Below are 8,783 nucleotides of genomic sequence, written 5' to 3'. Positions count from 1 at the left end.
TGACTAGAATTGCAACAGTGTTCTTTTCTTACTTTTTTAAGTATCATTGCCACTGTAAACAAATGTTCTTTAAGGAAATTTGGGTGAGGTGGCAATGTTTATGTCGTAACATTAAGGGGCAGAGTATAGAATTACATCCAACCGCAAAAATGTTGGCACAACAGTTCTAAGAAGTGTCACCAAACTGGATTTAGAGTTGTATGATTCCCTCCCTGCACCCTTGGGCCCGGTTTCCTCAAGCTGTTTCATTGAGGAAGGGGAGTGTAGGGTTGCCATCTTCCAGGTGTTCTACTTCAGAGGACTATGTCCCAGTTGAGATTATAACAGAGTGGCCTCCTGGAACAAAATCTAATCAGATCTGTTCTTTGAGAAAGCATGTGGAAAACGTGTTTGGAATAAGCTAGCATTCATATCTGAGAAAGAAGGAAGATCTGTATGGTGAAGGAAAAGAATTTTGTGGACTAAAATTGAACACCTAAGGTGTTGTTCCTAATAGTATGACTTAGAACTACTGTATTCCTTCTTAACATCATTTGAAGACAATTTGTATATTTATCTGTATGGTAGTCTTTTTGAACACAGAGAATGGTAGTGTACATTAATTTGTTTGTTTAACCTTATAATGACTGAGCTTAGACATTGCCTAGACATGCAATATAAATACTCAGAATTCCAACATTTTGAACACAGAGAATTGTAGTGTACATTAATTTGTATGTAATGATTTAATAATTTGGATTTTATGTACAGTGTTGGTGCACAGTTATTTTGGATTACTATTAACTTCCAGGTGGCACCTGGAAGTCTCCTGCTATTGCAATTGATCTCCAGACAACCAGAATCAGTTCCCCTGGAGAAAATGGCTGCCTTGGAGGATAGATTTTGTGACATTATATCCTGCTGAGTTCCTTCTCCTCCCCAAACCCCTCCCTCCCCAGCCTCCACCCCCAAAGTCTCCAGGTATTTCTCAACCCAGAGCTGGGAACACCAGGGAAATGTCTTTAAATTCAAATCATAAGAAACAAGGAGAAGAAAGTCATAGTTTACGCAATGGGGCTTACGCCCAGGGAAGTGTTCTCAGGATTGCAGCCAAAGTCACCAGGAGAAGGGCTGTGGCTCACCAGTTGTCTACAAGATTGGCATGCAGAAGACCCAAGGATCACAGTCTCTGGCCTAGGGCTACCAACCTCCACGTGAGGCCTAGAGATCTCTCTGAATGAGAACTGATCTTCAGGCACCAGAGTTCACTTCTCCTGGAGAAAATGGCTACTTAGGAGACTCTACAGCATTATACCCCACTGAGGTCCCTCCCCTCCCCAAACCCTGCCCTCCTAGGCTCCATCAGAAAAACTGTGACTTGATGCCATCCCACCACCACCAGGTGCATTATAATTGGCACCTACCCCATCCCCTGCATTCAACCCTAGTGCCAGGGGCCAAGCCACACATTCAGGAAAGAACACTTTTTCTAATGGCTTTCGTTGTCCAAAATGTCCTGCCCATGAATAGCTAGCATAAAAAAAGAAGGGGAGTGCAACTTTGCCTTATCCTTGATGGGCTTTTCTCTTCCTGCAAGCAGTTTTTCTCCCAAGGGAGAGCACTCAAACATGTGATCCCTTGCTTGTATGTCACAGTAGACAACCCCTCTCTGTGCCACAGGCTTTCTCTTAATATAGTGATCAGTTCTGTTTTTATCTGATTTTTAGTTTCTCATGCTCCCTTGGCAGGACTTCTTTGTTCCCCCTGTGATGTCTGAAACAGAGGAGCTAAGGGATGACTCCATGCTCTCCTTCCATGGCATCCCAAAATGATGTCCTTTCACCCATTGCTCACTTCTCCCTGTGCACAGTCAGTGACCCTTGGGGAGGCTGTGTCCAGGATCCAAATGTGGAGTTGCCTTGTCCCCAAGATGCACACTGACTTCTCATTGGTCTCCTCCTGTGGTTCCTACAATCTCTTGGCTGCTGCTGGCCCCCTTTTTTCCCTCTCACAATAGCAGCAGCAGATGACAACTCGACTCGCTTCCCTCCCTTGTCTGTTCCTGAGCAGGCAAAGTGGAGGCACCAAGGAGATGCTGGGAAGGGAATGTTCCTTCACCGGTTGGTGAACCAAATGTGCTGCCCCAGGCAACTGCTGAGGGTTGCCTAGCAGCCATGCCACTCTTGTAAACATGTTAGGGGCTGTCTGTACAAGCAGATATATGGCTTCAGAAACCAATTTTGCTGGGCAAAGAAAGCCTTTCTATCTTATTTGAAATACTGCTGATTCCTGCCCCTGCCCCCTGAAGGCACAACTTTGCCATGGTATCAATGAGACAATTTTGGACTGGAAACGATTCAAGTAGTATGACCATTTTGTAATAAGGTCTACAGGATGGCATTCAGTTTATATGCGGAACAATACGTAGAACAAAAGCCGAAGAAATGGCATGCCCAGAGATGGTTACAAAGATCTCTGGGCATGCTGTTTCTTTGTCTTTTTCGTTTTCTGGGTAGTGACCATACTGCATAGCAAGAGAAAGTGTAGATCTCCATGCCATCTCCCAAAACAGAATTAACCACACGGTGGTTCATTTCATCCTATACTTGTAGGATTATGACCCTTAATATCAAGCTATAACCTTATACCAGCAAAATCATGAGTTTGAGTGTTAAAAGATTTCAATTCCTTAATCCAGATGCTAATTATTTAGTGAGGTAATTTACAAACAGTCCTAACCCAGATAGCCCAGGCTAGCCCAATCGCATCAAAACTTGGAAGCTAAGCAGGGTCAGTCCTGCACTGTATTTGGATGGGCCACCCCTCAGGAATATTAGGAGCATGATGTGGGAGCAGGCATTGGCAAACTACCTCTGAACACCTCTTGCCTTGAAACCATATGAAGTTGCCATCAGTCAGCTGTGACTTGACAGCATTTCCCAGCAACAACTTACAACAAGCCTAGCTGACTCTGACCAGTACAGGGTTTGCACTTCTGAGACACAGACACATATATGTACATATGTGCTGCCTGATCATGATTGTTCCAGTTCTAACCTTCACCTTTGTTATTTTTTTTTAAGTATGTTTCTAGGCTTCTTGGACATCTTATACGTCTTGGAAAAGTGGGTGGATATTTTAAAAGGTGTATTTAGATGGCTGTCCTTTTAAAAAAGCAATCTATATATTTGTGAAAGTCAATTCCATTTCCAGGCGATATCTAGAAAGACTGCCCAAACATCCACACCAATGGCATCAACAGCACTGCAAAAATGTTGCCCTATTTCTAACAATGACTATCATTTGTAGAAGCAGATCATGATCGCTACTGCAGATGTGGCAGAAACAATGTCAACCATGGGATCCTACAGCAGATGGAGTAGATCAAGGCTATAGAGCTTCTCCCCTGTCCAAGGTGAAACACCCTCCTATACTTTGCTATATTTATTTGTTCTTGCAAGTTTTCACAGTCACTAGGAGGAAAGGAAAGAGCTGTTCCCACAACTCTTAGCATGTTAGGGGTTAAGGATAATTCCTCAGTTCCTTTTTATGTCCCTAGACTCCTTTGTGAAATGCTTGCTGAGCCAAGACATGATGACTACTTGAAAAAATGAAATGGGGGACTATCTCATGGGAAAAATGGAAAGACACCCCCCCCCCCCATGTTAGCTCTACTTCTTGGTGAAGATTCTTCGAAAGCTACCCCTTTCATTTGCCACATTTTATATTGATTTACTTCATATATCCCACTTTTTCTCCCAAGAGGGAACCCAAAGCAGATAAGATCGTTGTTGCCTCCTCCAATTTTTCTTTACAACAACTACCCAGTGGTACAGGTGAGAGAGTGTAATTCACCAAAGGTCACCCAGCAAGCTAGAGGTCGCCTGGAATTACAACTGATCTTCAGATGACAGTTCTTCAGATGACAGATCTTCAGATGACAGTTCACCTGGAAAAAATGGCCGCTTTGGAAGGTGGACTTTATGGTATTATACCCCATTGAAGTCCCTCCCTTCCCCAAACCCCACCCTCTTCAGGCTCCACCCCCAACATTCAGGAATTTCCAAACCTGGACATGACAACTCTATCTACGCCTAAGTGGGGATCTCAACCTGGGCCTCACAGATCCTAATCTGGCACTCTAGCTTCTATGCTATGCTGGGCCTCAAATGTTAAGCTCTGAGAGTTTTGATTAATTCCATATAAATGGGTAAATAATTCCAAGAGCTGAACAGAGCAAAAGATGCCCCCTTGCTGCATCCTAGTACTAGAAGGGCTATAGAGGATGGTGCGGAATTGAGCCCACTTGCGGGGAGGGTGGGATACAAATCCAATAAATGAAATGAAATTGTTTTGTTGCCCCAGACGGTAGGACCAGAACCAATGGGTTGAAGTTAAATCAGAAGAGTTTCCGGCTCAACAGTAGGAAGAACTTCCTGACAGAGCAGTTCCTTAGTGGATCAGGCTTCCTCAGGAGGGGGTGGGCTCTCCTTCCTTGGAGGTTTTTAAACAAAGGCTAGATGGCCACCTAACAGCAATGCTGATCCTGTGAACTTAGGGGAAGGTATTTGTAAATTTCCTGCATTGTGCAGGGGGTTGGCTAGATCACCCTTGGGTCCCTTTCCCACTCTATGATTCTATGATCTTTTAGGGCAGGCCCAATCTGTTACAATACAAATGCAAAGTTAAGTAAACATGGGAGGGTTGAGAACATGCCTAAACTTATTCTCTGATGTGGATGTGTACAGGAAAAAGGAGTACAGGCAGCTAAACATTATCTCAAAGCCACGATCTTAAGGCCTGCTTTGTCCTAGTAACATTGTAAATATTTGGCGCTTGGATAATGAATGTGCAGTAGTGGCATAATAATACTCTTCGTGCAGCTGACATAATTTGCATAGCATCAATTAATGGTTGATTTGCTTATCTTATTAGAAAGGATTTCCAAAGAAATCACAGGAATGACTGACACCCTCTTAATTAGCTGTGCAAAGACACTGCTTCTAAAACTGTCTGAACTGGGCTCTGTTTTTAAGCTTACTGTGTTTTTCAGAGCCCCTTGTGAAGTAATGGCATGCTATTCCCCACCCACCCCTGAAAATGCAGGAATTACAAGTCTATTTTAACAGCAAACAAATGCATACTTTAGTTTTCTTGTTTTGTATTGGGGAGGGGGTGTATTTGGAATCTACAATGGCTTGTAGGGGAGAGAAGACATCACTCATCTCTTGCTGGCTTCCACTTTCTCATCCTGTCCCTTCCTAGGTCTCCCCCAACCTTGTAACCTCTGACTCCTCTTTCCTTCCCATTCTGCCTTCAGCAAACTCAACATCAAACCTCTGAAATCTTGTAGTGTTTTCCTGAGAGATCAGCCAGCATTTGGGCTCTTGACAGGAGGCAACCTCAAAATGGCTGATGAGATCTTGTGGGTGGTGTGCTTGTATTTTAAATTGTGATATCAGTGCAGGGTACATACATTACTCCTATAATGGGGGGGGTGTTATACCCCCCCCACACACACTTTTTTAAGATTTTGGATTTTTCTCTAAACCTGGGGTTATCCCTGGCTTGCAGAAGCATTTCTTCTACCATTGAGTGACCCATTACACAGATTTTTTTAAAGCTGCACACCCATAAGATCATAATGGGAATTAGGTAGATGACAAGCAGGGAACCTGCAAGGACTTGCAAAGGGCATTTCATTTTTTACTCCCCGACTGCTTCCTCTTTCCCATCCCTGAAAGCTTGTTTCCTTCTCACCTTCTCACCCACCAACCTACCTACCTTTATCTGTCCCTGTCTTCAGTTTCCCCTTCTTCCTCCCTTCAGCAACTTCCTCCTGTACAGTTCCAGTTGCTAAGCATGGTATGCAAGCTGAAAGGACTTGCAGGGGGCTCCTCACTTCCCCTGTATCCCTCTCCCAACAGTATTGACTCTTTTCCTCCTCCTGGCAGCTCCCATATCTGTACCTTCCTCTGCTTCTTTTCTTCTTCCTGCCCAACTTTTATTTGTCCCCAATCTTCAGCTATATTTTATTATTTATTTACTTCATTTATATCCTTTCTCCACAATGGGAACCCAAGGCAGTTTACATCATTCTCCTCTATTTTATCCTCACAATAACGGTGTGAGGTAAATTAGACTGAGAATATGTGAGTGGCCCAAGGTCACCCTGTGAACTTTCTTGGCAGAGTGGAGATTTGAACCTGGGTCACCTAGATCCTAGACTGAAATTCTAACCACTACACACACTATCTTTAGTGGGGTGTCTGCTGCTGAGGGGGCAGGCCTAACCCAATGAGTTCTCCTTCAAAAGCCAAAACAGCTCTAGAATGGGTCCTGCCCCCTCCCAGTTCTTTTTACTGTGAGAAACCAGGGCTTGAAGGCTGGCAGTACCCATAATAGCCAATAAGAGGGCATTTGCTTCTTAAAGCTCCAGGCACCACTGTTTCTATTAATGTAGGGGTTTTAACTCCCCAATTTAATTTTTTTTTAATATTTCAGATCTTTCTGCAAACATCGTTTGTAGGAGAATCCATTTTGTCTGTTCATGGTCCTAATCTTTTGGCGATGTTGAGAATTAGATATGTTGATATAGCATCACTAAGCAGCAGGCTGTATTTTAAATTTTGCCAAGGCAGAACATATTTGCCACCAAACCTCCCAGTGCCTTCTCTCCTAGCTCACCTCATTAACAACAATAAAACCTGCAAAAAAAACATGACTCACTTTTGGGGTCTCATCTATAGTCAAAGAATGAATGGTGTTAAGGTAAGCCATGCAAAAACCAATGATAAACTTAAACAGGAATATGAAAAATCCCCTCAGGGAAGATAACACAGTCTTATAAATATGTAATTTTGCACAACAGTGGTATAGTATTTGGGCTGTTTCATATATTGCACTGACATTAAAGATGAAGGGCATTTTTCACACATTACATTAAACCAGAAGTGTGTTTTTAAAAATATACTTCCCCTTTTCTATAATGCTGGTGTTGACTGGGTATGAAGTGTGCTCCATTTATAGAGCGGCTTTTATCATGCATTAACAGTTTTCACATATTAGTCATGTGAGAGTAAAGGTGCTTTTGAAGCTTGGACAGGTACTGGGTTTTCTTTAAGGCAAGAAGAGTGACTTCCCCTTTAATGCTTCCTGAGGTGGAGTGGAAAGGGGGATTTACTGAGTGATAAAAGACTGCAAATCAAACAGTTAACAAGAAGCCTCTTGATTTGTTTACAGAGCTTATTGTCCACCTGAGCCCTAAATGAGAGCTTAAAAGGTGTCAAAGATGTATGCTTCATTTTTTCTGTGTCTGTTACAACCTGGGAAGGGAGTCTCTTCAGAAACCTGTCTCATGCAAGGTGACCTTGGGAAAGCCTTGCCCAAGACTGTCCAACAGATTAAGCCAAGGGCTTCCAATTGCAATGAGGAAATGTGTTAGTTTGTGGAAGGATTAAAAAAGTGAACTTGATCTTTACTTCATTTCATTTATACCCCACCTTTTTTTCTTCCCAGAGGAGATTCAAAGCAGGTTACAGCATTCTCCTCTCTTCTATTTTATTCTCACAACAGCCCTGTGAAGTAGTGACTGGCCCAAGGTCACCCAGAAAACTTCCATGGCAGAGTGTGGATTCAAACCTAGGTGTCTCAGATCCTAACCTGACACTGTAACCACTATACCACACTGTCTCTCGCCAATGGTCTACTGAGCCTTATCAGTTTTGATAATAATACTTAGCATTTCTCTCTTGCCTTGTAAGATCAGTCATTCTTCTTCCTGTGCTGCTATCATAACATGGGAAGCAGTTGCTGTCTCCATATATTACAGTTGGCAGGATGCAGCTGTAAAGAGTAAAGGTGAGATTTGAGCCAAGACTTTCTTAGCCATGCCTCATATGCCTTCTTTAATCTTATTCAACTGTCAGGATTTTTTCCATACATCTAAATTCTTCTCCACTGTTAACTGTTACAGGATTAACTGTCACAACCTGATAGCAACTGTAGGGAGTTAATATGGCACAAGAAACAGGAAGTGATTGCCTCCTTGGCAAGCCTACACATGATAGGCAAAGAGATTTCTCAGGTGAAGGCTTTTATGCAACAGGGCGGTTCTGTATCATTGTAACATGGTTCACAGCATGGTGTAAGAGGGAGGAGGGGGGTGATCTCCCCACTGCAGAACCTGCCCTGCACAGCTGCAGCTTTTTTTGTCTGTGCAGGTCCCTTTATCCCCAGCATAGCATTTTTGCAGATCAGAAGCAGGCTCTTGACCTTCTTGCTCAGGCACAGAAGCTTGTAGGGTCCAACCCAATGCCTGCAAAAGACAGCTATTTGTACCTGTTGTTCCTCCCCATTTTCAGCTTTAGCTTCTCTTAAAGGAAGTCAGCTGGCAGAATACAGGAGCCAATGGAAATGACAATAACAATAACAATAATCTCCAGCATGATTTGACGTCAAAGCCAAATGATGCCATGCCAACCGTGATTCAGAGTGTGTGAAAGAACAAGTCTTGCCTTCCTCCAGCGTTCCCACAGCCACACCTCTGTTTCTTGATGACTCCTTGCCCCACTTCTGTTGCTCGGAAATTATGTTTGAGATTTCCAAAGATGCCTGAGAACTGGGCGTCTGCATCCTTGAGCACCTTGCAGAAAGTATAGCCAATGCACTGCCTGTTCCAGGACAATGTTTTGGGCTGAGAGACAGTCATGTTTTAAAATGATGGGAATGTGTATTATGGGAATCTCAACGTAGATTAAACGTTGAGGCCATGCCTTCTGCCTGTTCAGTGCTTCTGACTTGTA

This window comes from Heteronotia binoei, chromosome 7, assembly GCF_032191835.1.
Source record: "Heteronotia binoei isolate CCM8104 ecotype False Entrance Well chromosome 7, APGP_CSIRO_Hbin_v1, whole genome shotgun sequence".
NCBI lineage: Eukaryota > Metazoa > Chordata > Lepidosauria > Squamata > Gekkonidae > Heteronotia > Heteronotia binoei.
This window is presented reverse-complemented; position numbering follows the sequence as displayed.